General features: G+C 33.4%; 2 long non-coding RNA genes across 3 annotated transcripts in view; one reads left to right on the top strand and one right to left on the bottom strand.

The window, feature by feature from the left end:
• The window catches only part of LOC143232132 (uncharacterized), a 41,460-nt gene that overhangs the window by 5,060 nt on the left and 14,961 nt on the right, over nt 1-21,439 (bottom strand). The gene's annotated exons all lie outside the window — the stretch shown is intronic.
• The window catches only part of LOC143232130 (uncharacterized), a 45,693-nt gene continuing 35,490 nt past the window's right edge, over nt 11,237-21,439 (top strand). For both annotated transcript variants that reach the window (XR_013017388.1, XR_013017387.1), the window contains exons 1-2: nt 11,237-11,556; nt 12,210-12,312. This is a non-coding gene — a long non-coding RNA (uncharacterized LOC143232130). The remainder of the gene's footprint in view (nt 11,557-12,209; nt 12,313-21,439) is intronic.

The raw sequence follows: 21,439 nt of genomic DNA, 5'->3' as shown, positions 1-21,439 counted from the left end.
TTATTTGTTTATAAACATTATAAGAGAATCTGCATGCAAATGTCTGTAAATTAGACTAAAATTATATACATATGTATATAATGTAATTTCATTAGTTGGTTCTACATAGGCAAAAGCAATTTCTCTCTGACCATATTTCACCATACCGTTTTGTTTTGTTTTTAACAGAGGATTGTTAGAATGAAATTCTACACGTTTTAAGTAAAAAATATACGCTAGTTGGGTAATTATTCTAAATATATAAGATTCTCTTTTTGTGCATTTAAATCGTGATCTTGCTCTGTGGTAGAGCTCTAGATATCAGAGTTGCAAGTTACATTCGAATTCATGCAATATAAAATATTTCTTGCGCATTAAGCTGAAGGTGATGTTTGGGTGATGACTGAAAGGGTGCTGTTGACTAGGTGTTTTCTACCTGATAAATAGCTCCAAACTAGGGATGGTGGTATTTGTATTAAATAAAAATACCTTAGTGCAATGTTTTATCATTCATTTATATTTTTATTCAATATATAACTTAAATATCACACATATGTAAGTGTGTATGAATATATATATATATATATATATATATCAAGAACTAAAATGTATTTTTTTGGCTAAAATACCTGATTGTTTACATAGAATGTCATTTTATGCAATCCATTAACGCCAAGAAGAAACAATATGATTCAAAAATTGAGACCGTGTATGTGTTACAGGAGTGACTGTCATATTCCACTATTTGGGCTGACAAGAATTGGCTGTAGATGATGTTGGCTAGTTGCCTTCCTTCTTATCCATCGCTTCAAAATTATGACTGCATAACTCTTGGTGTGAAATTCAAGACACTTGTTTAGTGGTATGTTGAACTAAGACAAAATTGATGAAAATAACAATTTTTCAAGATTTATACTTAAAGAGTAGTTCTCTCCCGTCTCCTCATAACAAGAAAAAAAACCATAATTTTTATAGGAAAAATATTCCTAAGTATTGAAATTATCCAGGGCCTGAGTGTGTTAACTTTGCAGTTATAATGTTTGCGAGATAATAATAATAAAAACATTTTTAATTTCATTTCTTTGCTAAGGAGTTGAGTGTGGCCTTGTAGCATGCTGGGCTGCATATTATAAGAAAATCCAAGTATAGAGATGCGATATGCCTATTAACATGCTCTGCAGTTTTATTGTTGGTTGTGTTACAGGTATTGTAACTAACTCGTTATTCTATTAAGATTAGTCACGTAGGCGGGGTGTGATTTTACTGGTTGCCACTGTCTGGTAAGCACTTCTAAATTGCACATGGTGTTAGCCGGACTTTGCACATTTTCATATGCAGTTTTCAGATTGAAATAGGATTTTTTTTCTGTTAATAAAGTATAAAAACAGGTTTTCTTTGACAACTTCTTTTGGCCCCCAGTAGCACAGCAAGGTGTCTGCAAATTTAAAACGCTAGTTTTATTTTACTTAAACACTTAAGTTTAGCTTTTTTTTTTTAACCATTTCTAAAGCAAAATATCCCTAACATCTTTTTACATGAAAGCTCATCGCCTGTTATATTGTACCAGGTATGAAACACTTATAACAGTACATTGAAAAATGTGCTAAATATTTCCTGGAAGACCAGGTGACATTCATGACGTCACTCAACTCCCTTTATATAACACTCATTCGATTACACCAGTATTTGTTATTAGTAGATTATTGATTGATTGGTATTGGCTTTACACTTAATGTTGTATTGTATGCTTATCTCACATGTGATCGTTGACGGTTTACTGGTAGCCTTCTCGCCAATGGAGGTAAATGATTTTAGTGGCCGCTAAAAACCTTGAGCCGGAATCGTAAGATTAGGCGGTAAATTCCTACAGCTTATATCACAAACTACTTTCAAATAGGGGCCCGTCATGGCCAGGTGGGTTAAGGCATTCGACTCGTAAACTGTCGGTCGCGGGTTCAAATCTCCATCGCACCAAACATGTCGCATTTTTAGCTAGGGGGCGTCATAATGTGACGGTCAATTCCACTATTCGATGGTAAAAGAGTAGCCCAAAAGTTGGCGGTAGGTGGTGATGACTATCTGCCTTTCTTCTAGTCTTACACTGCTAAATTATGGATGACTAGCGCAGATAGCCCTCGTGTAGCTTTGGGCGAATTCAGAAAAACAAAGAGACAAGCCTTCAAATATTTTTTCAGTTCTTGTAATTCAACCTAACCAGTAATCTGTGGCACCACATGGAGTCAATTCCACCTACAGACCACGTTCTTAAAAGACGTCGACTCCTCAATAAGGGCTCCATCAAAAGCCTATTGGACATTCTTTCAGCATAAAACTAGATGAAGCCCAATGGATTATCTCAAGAATTTCTAGCAAGTCATCTAACTACATAAAGATAATCACAACCTCACAAGAAGCCCCAAAACACATCCCGACTTATGGAATTTCCTACCATTAACATCATTTTATAGCAGAAAAGCCACACCGAAAACCTCCCCACTGTTCAGCTTCAACCATCGACCAGCATTCTCAGTCATCCCCGATCAACACACGTGATGCCTCTACAATGACCGATAACATCACAACAACCAACCAGTCAGCTCAAACCAAACCTTACAAGAGAAAAGAGAAACAACACAGATGAAGCAGCTTATTGAACTGCCCTATCAAATACACCACTGTGCCAACATATCCAACTCAACATCAACACCCACCTCATGTCAGCACTATGACCCATCATCCAACTCGTAAAACTCTCTTCTAACAGATACCTCGGCTGACTCACTTCTTCTTTCATCTCCACTCAACTATTGACAATGAAGATAGCACCCAGGACAGATCTTTTCAAAAACAACCCACAACTTTCAACAGTCCTCTTATAAAAACTACCTTCTCTTCACGTTAAGGTTACACCTGATGGTCCCTTTCCTTCTTCACCATCAGTCAAGTTCATTAGACCTAAATATCTTCCGTCTCCCTGAGGAACCATAAGTCATTGGTTTTGTGGTGACTGTCCCTGGTTTTCTCTCTGTTTTTGATTGCTACGGAACCATCAATCATCAATGTGCCCATTAAAATTTTCAGGTCGTTTTTTTTTCTTATGCAGCCATTGCAGATTATGAGAATCGCGAGTGTGGCGAGGAAGAAAAGTTTTGCTGAAAATTCCCGATTGTGTTTAACCATATGCTTGAGTTTAGAGTTTCACCAACTGCTTGTTGTAGAATTTGGCACGTCTTGTCTGTAATATATTGTTTGTATTGCTAACATTGTCTTATTTAAGTGCCTATCATTGGCACAGCGGTATGTCTTCGGACTTAGAACGTTATAAACTGGATTTCGATACCCGTGGTGGGCAGAGTACAGATAGCCCATTGTTCAGCTTTATGCTTATCAATAGCAGCTGGCAAAAGAAGTAAAATAAAAAGTTAATATTTTTCTATCTGTTTTGTTATTGTTAATTTGTTATGTTACTTTGCATGTAATGTTTTTGATGAAAGAAATGAAAACAACGTGTAGTATACAGTGCTCATCTTACTTTGCTGAATCACTAATTTTTAGCAAAATTGCTTTATTAGAGATTCTGATTTTTTTGTACAAAAGTATTTTAATGTTTACTATAAGAATGCCACATTTCTTGAAGATACATAAATTGTATCGTTTAGGACGATGTATCAATAATATCGTATCGCTGTATCATCACACCTTAACAGCGATGTATCCTATAGTTATCTTACAGTACAGATGATATACGTTGAAATAGAGAAATCTGGCTCGTGCATTTAGCTTAATAGTATATGAAATGGATAAATTAAGAAAAAACGTGAAAAATAACAATCTGCAGCTCACACTATTTTTACCACAAATTTTAGGCCCAATTGATTTTTAATGCTTTACAAACTATTGGCATGTAAATGGTAACTTCTAAAATAACGTTGTTCATTCTCTACAATTACAATATTTAAGTTGAAATGAATCTATCAATAACATTTTTAATAGCTGCAATAACAAAGAACATTGAAGGCTTAAGAAGAAAAAGTGTCTGAGATTAATCGACCCACGTCCCATTATGAACAAATCATTGTCAGCGTTTTCCTCTTTAGCTTTACCGGCTTTGTAATGTTTGGTACGAGAGATTTAATTGATGTTCCATTTTGCAAAGTTAAAATTAATTTAAATTTAAATACTATTTATCGCATTTAAAAAATATGAAAAACATTTACACATTACATTGAGTTTTTTGTTTTTTTTAATTCTTACAAACAGCACGACGGTCTATAGCGTTCGTTCCACCCACTCATCTGAATAGTAACAGTTTCATTTTAAACGTAATGAGGATTTATAAAATACGCTCTGCTCTATTTTTGGTTAAAATAAGTCTATCCACTAAGAAAAGGGTAAAACAGTAAAGTGATAGGTCAGATCTCTCCACCGATATAAGTTGTATACGAGTCATGCTTAAGTTCTAGTTGGAGATAACTCAGATTTTTCACAGCTTTATAAAGTATGATTTTGTACTGTGTATTATCTTGTACTAGAAACTTTATTATACGTATTTGAAACAATAAATATAGCTGCCCTCTTCTTAAAAAAAAAGCAATACTTGGCTTACAAGAAAACCAATGATATGTACATTTTATAGCTCAGTCTATTTCCGAACTCACAGGTTTGGTTTAATTTGTTTCGAATTTCGCGCAAAGCTACACGAGGGCTACCTGCACTTGCCGTCTCTAATTTTGCAGTGTAAAAGACTAGAGGGAAGACAGCTAGTCATCACCACTCATCGTCAACTCTTGAACTACTCTTTTACCAACGAATAGTGGGATTGACTGTGACGTTATAGCGCCCCCACGGCTGAAAAGGCGAGCATGTTTGGTGGGACGGGGATCGAACTTGCGAACTCTTAGGAGTCTTGGAAAAGTAAACTGTATAAAACTAGTAACACAGATTTGCTTACAGATTCATTCTATCTTTAAATTCACTTTGACTGCGGCTTACTGACAAAACTAATATTTCTAAGACTCTATGAATAATACAAGAGAGGAGAGGTTTGAGGTGAATCTATATCTCTTGGTTATTGTGAAACTTTGTAAAACACATACACAAAGGTATTAAACCGATGACAGCAACATATAATACCACTAATTGCATCAACAACTCTCCACAACAGAGACGAAATAATAACTTTATAACAAATAATTTATGGAAACTATATTTAAATGCAAAATGTGCACTAGTTAGTTTGTTTGTTTCATAACAAAACCACATTGGGCTATCTGCTGTTTCCGCCTCATATTTAATGTTTCAATTCCATAGACTTACCACTATTCTACCAGGGGAAAGATGCAACACAATAATGAGCAATTTTATTCAACAAAGTAAAAGCAAACACATTTGGGGTCACTTATCCATAGTTATATATATAGACTTTCATTGATAGTCTTCAAAAGATCAACACAAGACTTTAAAGAAATAAACTTGACTTAAGAAAACAACAACAATTACACATATTAATGTATGCGTCATACTTTATTGTTCTAGGAGTTATAAACAATAACACGTAAAAGATTTTTGATTTTCTTAATGAAATATTACATTTTCTTATTAAATGCAGCAGACTTTTATTATTAAAAGAAACATTTACGTAAACTGATTCAAAAACAGGGAACTCTAGGAAATCATAATGTTAAAACATCACAGTATTTGTAAATTGGTTAATTAAACTTCTAGTATTTGAAGGAACTATACGCTAGTATAAGTAGATTAACCACAGCATAAGTTCGCATGTTTAAATTTTATGTATAAAACGTAAACATTTTAAAAATCTTATCTCAAATATAAATTGGTGACATGTAAGCAAATATTAACATGATTTGTGTATTTATCTACTCTGATGACGACATTGTATATCTCACTGAAGCTTCTTCGAAGTTCAAGGGCATCAGAATGTTATTGACATCAAGCAGTTTGAAAAACAAGATGTATCGTGAGCTGAATTACCACATGTCCTTTTATTGGTGATTAGCTGTTATAACATTTTGTAGGAATCATAAAATATATATATGTATATTTAGATATTGCAGCCAATGTACGCTTTTAACTGAATAGCTTCTGTAACGGATTTACTATTACGTATTTATTTTAATATCGATGTTTGTTTTAGTTAAATATATATTTAGAAGTTCATGTAACTTATAGTTGTAAATATGTGTTGCGAAATGTCTACCTATTCTCTAAATTTGTAAAAGATTCTCGAATGTAATAATCAACAATATATGTTTCACATTGTAGCCAAGTGAAATTTCTGGAACCTGGTCTTAACGTTTGTAAACCGACATACAAAGAGACAATTATATATTATTGGTCTGCTACAGTTAGTATACTGTAAATCTCAATGCTATAACTGTGATAAACGCTTATTAGTCGGTAAACTACAGACATTCGTCCAGGAACGTTCATAGATCTCAAACATTTCAAACCGTTTGACTTCAGTAATTTAGTTTCTGACCTCAATATTCTGCGAAGACATCGTATAACTTCAACAGGAAAAAAACTTACATGTAAAGAAGCTAGCTAGCTGGCTGTCAAATGAAGTACACCTTTCTATCAACATAGAATTAATTCGCTTATCATGAACCGTCGATAAAATATTCAGATCCAGACCATATAGAAGGCTCAATATTGTTTTTAAGTTTCTACAACTTTTACATATAAAATAATTATTTGTAATACCCGTTATGGTAAATCATATTGTTATTTGTATATTAAAATATATTTGTGATAAGAAAAAAAACTTGTGTGTATCAATCTTGTTGACAAATATCATAAATTTGATACATATCGACATTTATTTAACATCTAAATTAAGATTCAAGTTTCCGGCTATTTGAAATTGCTATACATGGTGTACGTAACATAATAAACTGGAAACTCGTCCGGGTAGATTATAGTATGCGACACTTCCAACTTATTTTTTGTATTATATATCTTAATGTTGATTAGCTGTTTGAGGTGATTGTAACTCTTTTTTTTTAACAAACATCATTAACACTGTAAGTTCCTGATTTAAAAATGTTCAAAGAAATAAGCGAAATAAATCAATGTTGAACAGTTAAGCTTTTAGTGGGAACTGTTTTCTTGATATCAGAAAATTTCAGTCGACGAAAAGGAACATTCACTGAGTAAAGAATTCAATTAAGATGTTATCAAAAAGAGAGTACTGCTAGACGTCCAGTACATCACACCTGATTTATCCATTGTTATAAGTACGATGTTTTGTTTGTTTGTTTGTTTTTTGGAATTTCGCACAAAGCTACTCAAGGGCTATCTGTGCTAGTCGTCCCTAATTTAGCAGTGTAAGACTAGAGGGAAGGCAGCTAGTCATCAACACCCACCGCCACCACTTGGGCTATACTCTTACCAACGAATAGTGGGATTGACCGTCACATTATAACACCTCCACGGCTGGGAGGGCGAGCATGTTTGGCGCGACGGGGATGCGAACCCGCGACCCTCAGATTACGAGTCGCACGGCTTAACACGCTTGGTTATGTTTGTTTGTTTGTTTGTTTTGGAATTTCGCACAAAGCTACTCGAGGGCTATCTGTGCTAGCCGTCCCTAATTTAGCAGTGTAAGACTAGAGGGAAGGCAGCTAGTCATCACCACCCACCGCCAACTCTTGGGCTACTCTTTTACCAACGAATAGTGGGATTGACCGTCACATTATACACCCCCACGGCTGGGAGGGCGAGCATGTTTAGCGCGACGGGGGCGCGAACCCGCGACCCTCGGATTACGAGTCGCACGCCTTACGCGCTAGGCCATGCCGGGCCCTCGCTTGGTTATGCCGGGCCCGTTTTGTTTGTGACATTTATATTTATTTAGTAGTTACTATTGTTGTATAATTAGTTCTAGTCTGTGCTTTTCTATCATATTATTATAAAGTGAAACGTTTTACATATTCAGGATAATGCAATTTGACTTTTTACTTATTAACGTTTTGACGATTGCTATCTTTGGGCAGATTCTGTTTTACTATTTGGAGGATTAACGAAAAGGAAAGCTCTATAAGATTCCTGATAAATAAGCCTAACTCACAAGTGTCATAAAATTAAACTGTCTCTTAACCATCTGGTATCACATTGTTTAAAAGCATATGTTTTTCGCTCTGAATTATTTCGATGTCATATACCATATTACTCCTTTATTAACACTGTTAAATATAAGTAAATCTCACCTTCTCTTTGATAATAACATATACTAAGCACTTATAGTGGTAGTGCTGATTCATTTATACCTCTTAGGTTCTAAATTGGGAATGGCTACACCCGAACTCTATGTTATTTGACCTGGCTGTTATTCCATAAATCGTGTAAAGGATTGCTCAGACTTAAAATACTAAGTACTCGAGTGAAAATTGAAACACAAGGAGACGTGTTAGAAAAATTGTTGTTTTCTTAATGTTTTCAAGATGAGCTGTTCGTACTCATTTGAGTTAAGACACTAAAATAGATGACTTAGACACTTTAGGTGTTGTAATTACTAAGCAATAAGACAATAATTCATACATATGTTACATATGTAACTAACATTTTTGAATAACAATTAAAATATAGGCAATTTATTTTCTGCTAGCTGGAGTACTCTACCACTGGACGGAAGTTATGTAAATTCATGATTAACGAAAGGTTACTTTAGGACATCAAAAGTTTCTTAATACGTAACTGTAAAACAAAATGCCCATAAAAACTCCAAATACGCATATATCTCTGCATGGACCAAACAAACCTTCATGCCGAATTTTATGAAGAGCCATCAACAGTTAGCGAAGTAGTAAAAATAACGCCCATAAAAACCGAAAAAATATAAAACTGGAAAACTTGTATGTATTTCCCTATGAATCCAACTTTCATGCAAAATTTGGTAAAGATCCATTCACACTATGGGGGTAGTTACATGGACATACAATAAAATACTATTATATTTATACAGGTCCGTCTGTATGATGAAAAGTGTAACTGTAACGAAAATTGGACATTTGTAAAACACGTTATTGTTCACCAGTAGGTCTGATATTTGTAATAAAAACTACGTATACTGCAAATTTTTTCTATTTTGTTTTTAATTTGTCAATTTCTGACTCAAAACTGTAAAGAAATTTCATCATTATAATTTTCATAACTCTATAATATTTTCATGCTTAACAAAAATTATTCTTATTTTATCACTACTAGCAGGCGTGCGACTCGTAATCCGAGGGTCGCTGGTTCGCGCCCGCGTCGCGCTAAACATGCTCGCCCTCCCAGCCGTGGGGGCGTATAATGTGACGGTCAATCCCACTATTCGTTGGTAAAAGAGTAGCCCAAGAGTTGGCGGTGGGTGGTGATGACTAGCTGCCTTCCCTCTAGTCTTACACTGCTAAATTAAGGACGGCTAGCACAGATAGCCCTCGAGTAGCTTTGTGCGAAATTCCAAAACGAACAAACAAACAAACTACTTGCAGTTATGTATCATATATATCTTATAGATGCTACACTTTGAAACAGTGGAATTAGCTTCATGCATTTAACTCAGAAGTACACAAAAGGAAGAAATTAAGACGAATGTGGAAAAAAATCTACAATTTACCTGATTTTTTCTCACAAATTTTAGGTTTATTAGATTCTAATACTTTGCCAGCTTTCAATGTGCAAATCGTGACATCTCAAATACTGTTGTTGAGTCTGCATACTGACAACATTTAAATGAATATCTATTTATAAATAATGATTTTTTATAGCCGAACGAACGAGAGTATGTTCCCCTGAAAAGGGGAAAAATGTGAGCTTACTCAACCCACGTCCTATTATAATCTAATCTTTTTTGGTTTTTATCCCGGCTTCTAAGGCCTAGCATGGCACTCGGCTTCTAATTTGCGGGTTCAAATCCCCGTCACACCAAACATGCTCGCACTTTCAGATGTCTCTTGTGTAGTTTAGCACGAAATTGAAAACAAGCGTTACCTTTACCGACTTGATAATATTAAGTACCAGAGATGCCATTAAGACTAAAATCACTTTTAGTTAAATGTCATTGTATATAAAAATATTATTGGGACTTAGACATCAGACTTAATAGTTCTTCTTCTTACAAACAAGTCAAAGGTCTATTTTGTTTTCCATTCAATCGTCAATATCTATTCTTTGAAACAAAACTTTAACACTTTCAGCCGCGTCATAACGGCTCACAGAATGGCTTTGTGTTATTGTTGTTTTTCTCAAGTACAGACGTTAAGTTCATACCTCCGTCATCTCTTAATCAAGTTGAAATCTAATTACAGCTTGAGACTTAGGATGTCAAAACCTCTCGATTGATGTATTTGACCACGTCCAAGGTCTCACAGATTAATTTACTCAAATCTTGCTTAAAATAATTTCAAGTGCCGCTACTACAGGGCCCGGCATGGCCAAGCGTGTTAAGGCGTGCGACTGGTAATTTGAGGGTCGCGGGTTCGCATCCCCGTCGCGCCAAACATGCTCGCCCTTTCAGCCGTTGTGGTGTTATAATGTTACGGTCAATCCCACTATTCGTTGGCAAAAGAGTAGCCCAAGAGTTGGCGGTGGGTGGTGATGACTAGCTGCCTTCCCTCTAGTCTTACACTGCTAAATTAGGGACGGCTAGCACAGATAGCTCTCGAGTAACTTTGTGCCAAATTCAAAACAAACAAACGCTACTACAGAGAATTCCCTTTTGTTTTTTATATTAAAGATAATCAAGAGAGTAAAAATACTTTGTGCTTAACTCTTAAATAAATGTACAAATATATATCTCCAACAGGAAAAAGTTGAATAAAAGGAACACGTCAGCTCTCGGTACTGTCAGCAAGCGTGAAGTCATATTTAAGTTCTAATAGGTGATATAACCCAGACTTTACACATGCTTAATAGAATTTCCTTTTGTGATCCGTATTATCTTGTACCACAAAATTTTCTATGTGAATTTAACTAGTAGATTTATCTTCTTAATTCTGAAAACACAATAACATATTTATAAAACAAACAACACTGATTTACACTTAATATAGTTCAGTCTATTTCCAAAGCCACGAGAACGGTTTGTGATAATTAATATTGTAGTACACGTGTTTAAGTCGTGAAAGCGTCGTGCACCTATGCCATCACTAAAAGTAGAAGTGAGCAAAAGTTTCCAGAAATAAACAATAAAATAAAAAGATGCCAAATTACTTGTGCAAAGTTTGAAAGTGTAAAAGGATCTTTTGGCCTGTGTTTCTAGTTCAACAGAAAAGATATTTTAGTTTTGTGGCACGATCCTGCAAGTTGTTAATTAACGTGTATGATTACACTTTCAACTCAACGTGTGTACAAAGATGTTACGCGTTTGACACTTTCTATTAGATTTTACTTATACATACATTCTCCCAGTGGCACAGCGGCATGTCTGAAGATTCACATTGCTATAATCCAGATTTCGATTCTATTTGTAGGGAGAGCACAGATACCCCATTGTGTAGATTTGTGCTTAATTCAAAATAATCAATCAATCTTATACATACGTAAATGTACAAGAAGAGAGATCTACTAAAAGTGGGTTGTAATTTAAGATTGCCGAACTTATGTATTCTACGTATTAATTGTTGGAACTTTTGATTGATTTAGTTGTTTTTCTCAATATATAAAGTGTCATTGCTAGAAAAAGTTTCTATTAATATATCTTGCAATGTCTTTTCATGGTATAAGTCTTATTGAAAAATAATTATATATATCTAATAGTACAACTATTTAATACTTAAAATACTCTTGTTAATGTAGAAAATTATGGGTGCGATTTCCAAATTAATTCTGTAGTATTTAAAACATAACTGGATTAAAGGCTTACGGAGTCCGCCGCGAATTTTGGAGGGAAGGCCCTCAGTATTGAGCTAGATAGATAACTGAAATACCGGTCAGTACTATTTATTAGCTACAGTTTGAGAAATGCACAAATATAAACGATAGGAAAATAATACATAAATCGCTTATTTCAGTATTCATAATAAATATGATGTAATGGCATCAGATGCTTTGCTAAATGGCCGAGCAAATATTTATGCAAGAACAAGCTGTAAGAATTTGTCATTGGAAGTTTACAAAACTATATCAAGTTAGAAGAGTCATTGTTACCATAGTGACAGTTACAAACACATGTTTTTCAATAACACTTCCAGTTTTTGATGAGTATTTTCTTTATTTTTTTCCAGTCAGGAGGAAAGGACAGTACCATTTATTTGTTCCTCAGAATCATTCCCTGGTTCGAAGGTTACATTCTAATTTTCCAATCTGATTCAATTGCACATCCTTCTGGTAAGTTTGTTTCATCTATTAGAAAGTAATTTGTTTTTTTCAGAATGTTTCTTGATGTTTTGTTGACTTAGAAACAAATTGTTAAATATAAGACATCAGTCGGTATATTGTGATGATTTTCTGTCAGAAATGCTACTGTTAACACATTCCTATAAATATTCAGTTCCAGTTTGCTTTGTAAGAGCCAGGAATTGTAGCATATGAAAAATCTGTTTTAGGTCATTAAATTGTAGTAACGTAATTTTTTTTTCTACCCAGAACGCCGCCTGTGCCATTTTATGGGGCAGTTTCATCTTTTACGCTATCCCTCGCACAACTGAAAAAAGCCAGTAGAAAAATAAAGCGTACTTATCTTTGACTTCCGTAAATAAGAATTAGAACTAATAAAACATACAATAAATATTTAATATAATCCCTAAGTAATCTGTTTATAAATAACAGCATTCAGCAATGTTTTTTCAATCAGTTTGTAATTTCTATAGCTCGCAGTTCCACCAATAATAGTTTTTTGTCATTTCTAGGGTCCTTTGAAAAAAAATTTGCATAAAGCAGTGGGCATATCATATCATATCTAATTACTTTGTTTTTTCAGTGCATTTTACTACTTTTTACTGACAGTTACAAACACTGAGATTTTTAAGACTACAAATAATTCTGTATCACTGTATACAAAACAAAAACCCATCCATAACAGTAATCTCCTCAAAACGTCACACAACACTTACGAAAACTGAAATAACATAGAAAAAAGAACCACTATAGACCAAGCAGCTTATCGAATCTGTATAAAAAAAGCGGCACAAAAACAAATATTTTCGCCTGGCCTGGCCAAGTGGTTAAGGCACTTGACTTGTAACCTGAGGGTCGCGTGTTCGAATCTCCGTCGCACCAAACATACTCACCCCTTCAGCTGTGGGGGCGTTACAATGTGACGGTAAATACCACTATTCATTGGTAAAAGAGTAGCCCAAGAGTTGGCGGTGGGTGGTGATGACTAACTGCCCTCCCTCTACTCTTACACTGCTAAATTAGGGACGGCTAGCGCAGATAGCCCTCGTGTAGCTTTTGCGCGAAATTTAAAATAAACAACGAATTTTTGTCGTCGACGAAGCAAAACATATAAATTCAGGATTACTTACACGTAGTTATTTGCGTAGGGTTTTCATGAAGTCTTTAAAGATTAACAAAAAACATAAACGCTTTCAGGAAATAAACTTGCTATCTTTTAAATAAGTTATTACACTGTAACAGCTCATTTGTGTAAGTTACGTAGTGACTCACTGGGTTTTTTTTTCTTCAAGATTTAAATACGTTATTTAATTCAAAATAAAAGTCAAGTTATATTTAGTTTCTTCAATTTCGTAGTTTCCTTACTAAATATCTTAGTTTCATGCTCGTTGAAAGAGATTTATGCTGAGATAACAAGCAGCGTATATCAAAAAACTGGATTTAACGATGCCTAATGGTCAGTACAATAGGCTGTTTAAAGTAAAGTCCAAGGTTCCAACCTTGCCATTAATCTCTTTTAGCATTTTTAGCTCTAAGGATGTTATATATACGACAGTCAATCCTGCTTAAAAGTAGCTGTATAAAAGGTGTGTGTTGGCTGGTTGCCCGTTCTTTACTTTGAAATTCTAAATTAGGAGTAACTATGTCTGAACATGATTAAAATAACAGCTCACCACCTATAAGATCCTTCATCGCTTCTTATATTTTCTTACCTTCTCCATTTTCCTACCTGTTTTATTATCGATTTAGTACATTTTTCATTACAACATTGTCATTCTTACTTTCGGAATCTCCAGTTTTTTCCACAACCTGTTTATAACCAGAATCGTGATAAATAAGTATGAAATGTTAAGTATTACAATTTAATATCGGACTAGTTTCCGATTTATTATATTACGTACGTTACGTATTACGATTATACATAGCCGAACATTTTTAGTTTACTTTAGAAGTTAATTGAATGTCGACATGCAACAAATATATGATATTTGTCAACCAAATTGATACACGCAGTTTTCTTTCTTATAACAAATATATTTTAATATACAAACAACAATACAATTTATAACAATGGATATTACAAATAATGAATTATATACAGCGGTTTCACAAAATTACAAACAATACTGAGTCTTCTATCTGGTGTGGAAGTGAATATTTTATCGACGATGAGCGAACTAATTCTTTGTTTATACACAGGTAGACTTATCTTGACGGGAAGCTTTTTCCGGTTAGGTTATACGATGTCTTTATAGAAATACTATTGTCCAAAGTTAATTCACTGAAGTTAAACGGTTTGAAATGTTCGAGATCTATGAACGTTCCTTGAGAAATGTCTGTAGTTTACCGGCTAATAAGCGTTTATCACAGTTATAGCATAGAGATTTACAGCATACTAACTGTAGCAGACCAACAATATACAATTGTCTCTTTGAGTATCGGTTTACAAACGTTAAGACCAGGTTCCAGAAATTTCACTTGGCCACAATGTGAAACATATATTGTTGATTATTACATTCGAGAATCTTTTACAAATTTAGAGAATAGGTAGACATTTCGCAACACATATTTACAACTATAAGTTACATGAACTTCTAAATATATATTTAACTAAAACAAACATCGATATTAAAATAAATACGTAATAGTAAATCCGTTACAGAAGCTATTCAGTTAAAAGCGTACATTGGCTGCAATACCTAAATATACATATATATATTTTATGATTCCTACAAAATGTTATAACAGCTAATCACCAATAAAAGGGCATGTGGTAATTCAGCTCACGATACATCTTGTTTTTCAAACTGGTTGATGTCAATAACATTCTGATGCCCTTGAACTTCGAAGAAGCTTCAGTGAGATATACAATGTCGTCATAAGAGTAGATAAATACACAAATCATGTTAATATTTGCTTACATGTCACCAATTTATATTTGAGATAAGATTTTTAAAATGTTTACGTTTTATACATAAAATTTAAACATGCGAACTTATGCTGTGGTTAATCTACTTATAATAGCGTATAGTTCCTTTAAACACTAGAAGTTTAATTAACCAATTTACAAATACTGTGATGTTTTAACATTATAATTTCCTAGAGTTCCCTGTTTTTGAATCAGTTTACGTAAATGTTTCTTTTAATATTAAAAGTTTGCTGCATTTAATAAGAAAATGTAATATCTCATTGAATAAATCCAAAATATCAAAATTATTTTTCTGTGTTAAGTTATTGTTTATAACTCCTAGAACAGTGAAGTATGATTTATACATTAATGAGTGTACTTATTTTTAAAGCCAAGTTTATTTCTTTAAATTCTGATCTGGAACTGAATCTTTTATCGACATTCACGGAGAACGAATTAATTCTGTCTTGATATAAACGTACACTTCTTTTGTTGGCTTGCTAGCTTGAAGCATACGTAAGTTTTTCACCGATGACAACATCTAATGTTCTTGTAGAAATATTAACGTCCGAAGTTAATTCACAGAAGTTAAACGGTTTTTAATGTTCGAAATCTCTAAAAGTTCCTGATCAAATACTTGTAGTTTTCTGATTAATAAGTGTTTATCATAGTTATAGATTCCGAGATCTGTAGTATACTAACTGTAGTAAAACAACAATATTATTAAACTATTTCTTCGCGTGGTGCGATGGCTACCTTTATCTTACACTCGAGAATTTTCTACAAATTTAGAGAACAGGTAGGACCTCCGCAATACACATTTAACAATATATGTTACATGCACATCTAAGTACATTTTTAACTAAAATAAACATCAGTATTAAAATCAAATATAATAGTAAATCCGTTATAGAAATAAATACTAATAGAAACATTTTTTTTCTTAAAAACTATTAAAAATAAATAACCTACCAACACAGAGTACTGTATGTTAATTTCTAAAGGATATGTCTACTTTGCAGAAAATATACAAATATTTTTAAATTCATATATCATACTTCATTGTTTTATTTGGTTGAAAAAGAATAGTACATTCAATGGTTTAATGTAAAAAAATGTATTTGATATTTCAGTTTATTTATTGAAACATTAGCATTTTATTATTAAATGCACAAAACAGTTTATATTAAAGGGAACAATTACATATAATGATTCCACACTTGGACATCACAATAGGAAAATACCTCATTGCTTGTCCATTGGTTCAATAATTATCTTCCACTGTATGAAAGGACTCTGAGGTGTGATAACCATCATACACATTCACATGATTAAGACACTAACCAATTCGAAAAAAAAAAAAAGTTTCGTGAGCTAAATTATCGCATGCTATTTTATTGGTGATTGGCTGTTATAACATTTTGTTGGAATCACAAAAAGATATGTATAATTATGTACTACGGCCAAAGTACGCTTTTAACTGTATAGCTTCCTAGTGATTTTTTTTACAGTTACCTTAATGCTAATTAGCTATATGAGGTACTTGTAAATATTTTTTCAACAGACATCATTAACACTGTAAGTTCCTTATAGAAAAATGTTCAAAGAAATAAGCGAAATGAATCAATGTTGAACAGTTAAGCTTTTAGTGGGAACTGTTTTCTTGATATAAGGAAATTTCAGTCGATGAAAAGGAACATCCATTAAGTAAATAATTCAGCTAGTTCAAATTAAGATGTCATCAGAAAAGGGATAGTGCTATATTTTCACTATATCACACTTTATTTAACCATTGTTATAAATATGCTGGTTTTGTTTGTGATTTTGATACCTAAGCTTACGTAGTTTCAATAAAGGTAGGTATTTATGTTTATTAAGGAGTTTTAGTCTATGCTTTTCCAGTATGTACTTATTAAAAGAAGCGTTATACGAATTTAGGACAATGTATTTTGATTTTGTATTTATTAAGAATGTTGTAAAATTAGTTATGTTTTATCATGCAGCAAAAACAAAGGAATAAACAGTTTGTTTAACGAAAGGAAAAGCTTTTTATTCGTTCTACAAGGGCCCGGCGTGGCCAAACGCGTAAGGCGTGCGACTCGTAAGGCGTGCGACTCGTAATCCAAGGGTCGCGTGTTCGCGCCCGCGTCGCGCTATACATGCTCGCCCTCCCAGCTGTGGGGGTGTATAATGTGACGGTCAATCCCATTTTTCGTTGGTAAAGAGTAGCCCAAGAGTTGGCGGTGGGTGGTGATGACTAGCTGCTTTCCCTCTAGTCTTACACTCCTAAATTAGGGACGGCTAGCGCAAATAGCCCTCGAGTAGCTTTGTGCGAAATTCCCAAACAAACAAACAAAATCCTTCTACAAGAGATAAGCCTAATCCACAAGTAACATTCAACTGTCTTTTTAACCATCTGATATTACAGAGTTTAAAAGCAACAGTTGTTCGCTCTCAGTTATTTCGATTTCATATACTATATTTTTATTATAACAGTTATTAGTAATAGTTGTGGTGACTGATGCTTGCTAATGTATCATTGTGCTAAATATCCATAATAGTTAACATTCTCGGTTTGCCAAAATATGGAAGGTCCTGCAACTTTGAAATATTCATAAACTGAATTTGTCATGTTTTTACAGTGTATCTATAGGATTTTAGACGTTCTTATTCCTGTTTTGTTTTTAATTACTTTGAAGTATTAAAGTTAATTATTGACATCTGTATTTTCTCTAGCTACAGGATGCTTTTATTTTAACAGCTTTCAGTGAAAAACAGTAGAAATAATATTATTTCAGATTTCATAATATAACCACTGCTGTTGTAGCGTTAAATTCACAAGAATTTTATATATAAATATTTTCCTGTTTTGAATGTACTTTTACACTAATGGAAGAAACATAGAAAGAAATGGGTCAAAGTTGAAAGTAAGTTATTATTAGATGACCGCAAATACTGCTGATTCGTTGATCTCTCTTATGTTCTAAATTAAAAATAGTTATACTTTAATTTTGTGTTTTCTCACCTGGCCGTTTGTCTCAAATGTTGTATAATACATTTTCAGGCTAAAAATACTAAACACTCTAGTGAAATCTGTGAATATAAGAACGTGTTAGGCAAATTGCTGTTATCTTAATATTTCTGAATATTGTATTTACTTGAATTAAGACACTGAAGTAAATGACTCAGAGCAGTTAGGGTAGCTCCTACCTTATATAATTTAAATGTTACATAAGATGAAAATATTTTTCACGATAATTGTGAAAAAACATTATACTTTCTAAAAGTGAAATAATTTATTGTATCGGTTTTCATATGTTTTTTACTGATTTTTTTTTATTTCTCTCTTATTCAAGTCGTTATTAGTCAAACCCACAAAACACCATTGTTAATTATAGAAGTCTATAAGAAGCAATCAATCAATAAATTTATTAATTAACGCGTACAATATAAATTTAGAAAAGATTCTCAGATTCAGTCTTTTGTTTAAATAGGTAAGCATTTTCCAAACTGAGTAGAGCATTTCTCAAAGTAACGTAGAAAAGAAGCTTTTTAGACATTTTTGCTAAGTTTTCATCAGTATTTTGATTTCAAGTAGAACTAAGATATCTCTAGAGTAATTCCTTTATTAGTACAGAACGTTAATTGCGTGCTAATAATGTTTATTGAAGTATTTTGATTTCTTGTTTTTTTTCTCACGTCATCTGATATATACTCCCCCCCCGAGCGGCAAAGCGGTATGTCTGCGGGCTTACACCGCTAAAAATCGGGTTTCGATATCCGTGGTGGTAAGAGCACAGAATACCCAGTGTATAGCTTTATGATTATTTCTAAAGAAACAAATATCTAATAAACATCAGTACTTGTGTTTGCACCTACCTGTAATGTCGTGCATTTCATTTCAGATATAATATTAATATTCATTAACAAAAATATACAGTTGAAGTTAAATATAAATTCTGTTTTATTCTGTATAGGTTAGTTTTTGTTTGTTTTTGAATTTCGCGCAAAGCTACACGAGAGCTATTTGCGCTAGTCGTTCCTAATTTAGCAGTGTAGGACTAGAGGGAAAGCAGCTAGTCATCATCACCCACCGCCAACTCTTTGGCTACTCTTTTACTAACGAATAGTGGGATTGACCGTCACATTATAACGTCCCCACTGCTGAGAGGGCGAGCATTTTGGTGCGACGGGATTCGAACAGGAGACCCTCAGATTACGAATTGATCACCTTAACCTACCTGGCCATGCCGGGCCGTTTATTCCATATAAATTCATGTACATTTTACAATCAACAGTGTTTTGTTTCTCTATTTTTTACGTACTTGAATTGTCCGTGGTATTTTCTTATCTAAACGCAGGATATAACGTAAGTACCACTAAACGGAACCAACTATTCATGATGTTTTGGAGTATACGTAGAGAGAAGAAAGCACATAATTCTTTTATGTTTACACATATACGCTATAATATTGTATCGGTTAATAGGCATTGTGCAACGCACTCTTCTGCATTTGTGGCTGTATATTATTTACTATATTTAGGTCACAACAAAATTACCATAAACTTCAGTAATTCATTATCACCAATTCATGATGATGAAAAACCCAGTTGCAAACTCTCTTTATTAGCCTGAAGATGACCTAAGAAGGTTGTTGCTCTGTATTTGAAGTTTTAATGCCCATATTATCCATTTTGAGAATACATCATTATCAACAACTTATGCTTTAAGTATTGAGAAATCATTCTTTCTTGTTTGCATATGTGGTGAAAGGCTTTCAAACTAGTTGTACCCAGGGGCGTCGCTAATTAAGGAAAATATTCAGGGTTTTGGTCCTAAGTAGTAGTTACTGCCCGAAATAATGAAAACAGTATTTCAGTGTAATACATAATGAATAGTCTTCTTTATGAACATTTTAATAATTGAAATTCTCAGTCATATATTCAAACTTGATCAGTTGGTTCTCCGTAAGAATCAGCAGTTTTCCACTGATCAAATTTCATAATTTTTCAAAGAGAAAATGATTGTTAGAATCAAATTAAGTAGTCCTTAAATGTAAAAGCACATTCTATTTGTGTAATTTTATTGCATATATCATATTGTTTCTTTTGTTCAATTGGGTTATGGGTAGGCGTTGTGGTAAAGCTGTAGATTTCAGACCTATCGACTTGGGTTCCAGCTTCTCCAATACCACAAGTGAACCTCACGCTTTATGATTTAAACGTGCTATACAAACGACAGTTACTCTTCGTAGCTTGGATAGCGGGTGGTAGAGTGATATTGAATGGCTTCCTCCATCTTTTTTCAAAAGCACCAAATTAAGGACAAAGATATTTGCCTTAAATACAAATACTTTAGTACAATCAATTTTTATTATAATTCAAGTATATTTTATGAAGTATGCCAATTAAATATCACACATACGAGATACATTTGACTAATAGCACTTCTATGCATAATTTCAATAAAATAAATCACGCCACCAATATTTCTATGAACACAACAGTTTTGTCTGTATAAAATAAAAATGCGCTTCACGTGTCTCAATTGAAACATGATCTATTATCTTCAAGAGACAAAGGGCGTGCGAGTTTCGTTTTCGTACTAAACTGAATATATGTGCATATTTAACGTACTGTATAGTAGCGTCATATATTACATAAATTACAGAAATTCACTTCAATGGCACCTAGACTTTAATTTCTGTTCAAATTCACTATTTTTCTTATAATGACTTCTGATGAATCTTTTTACATTTAATTTGTTTTTATTATTATTTTTAATCCACCTGTCTAATTTATTTTTGTCCCAGTCATTAATATCTGAAAAATGTGCCACACGTTCAGCCAACGCTGAATCACTCATTTGAAACACTAGATTGTTATAAATTGACTAGCTGCTAGGGCAAAGAATAAAGAGTTTCAACAAAAGAAACATTTTTAATACAGTAGAATATATAGAATACATACTGCTATAGTAGACCAAAGCTTAGGAGCTTTATCTTACAACCGTAGGGTACCTATTAGCATAGGTGCCTAACTCTCCCAAATTTCAATATATTTTTCGCAAAACGTTTTATTGATTCACTTTGCTTGCTATTTCTTTCTTACTCCTCCTTCCTTTCCTGATAATAAAGTTACAATCCAAGCTCAACTAACTTGTAATATCCCTTCACCAAAAGAGTAGATAAACAGACATGTACAGTGTAA

The sequence above is a fragment of the Tachypleus tridentatus genome, chromosome 11, assembly GCF_004210375.1.
Source record: "Tachypleus tridentatus isolate NWPU-2018 chromosome 11, ASM421037v1, whole genome shotgun sequence".
Classification (NCBI taxonomy): domain Eukaryota; kingdom Metazoa; phylum Arthropoda; class Merostomata; order Xiphosura; family Limulidae; genus Tachypleus; species Tachypleus tridentatus.
The sequence above is the reverse complement of the archived record's forward strand: the minus strand, read 5'-3'. Positions and strand labels throughout refer to the sequence as shown.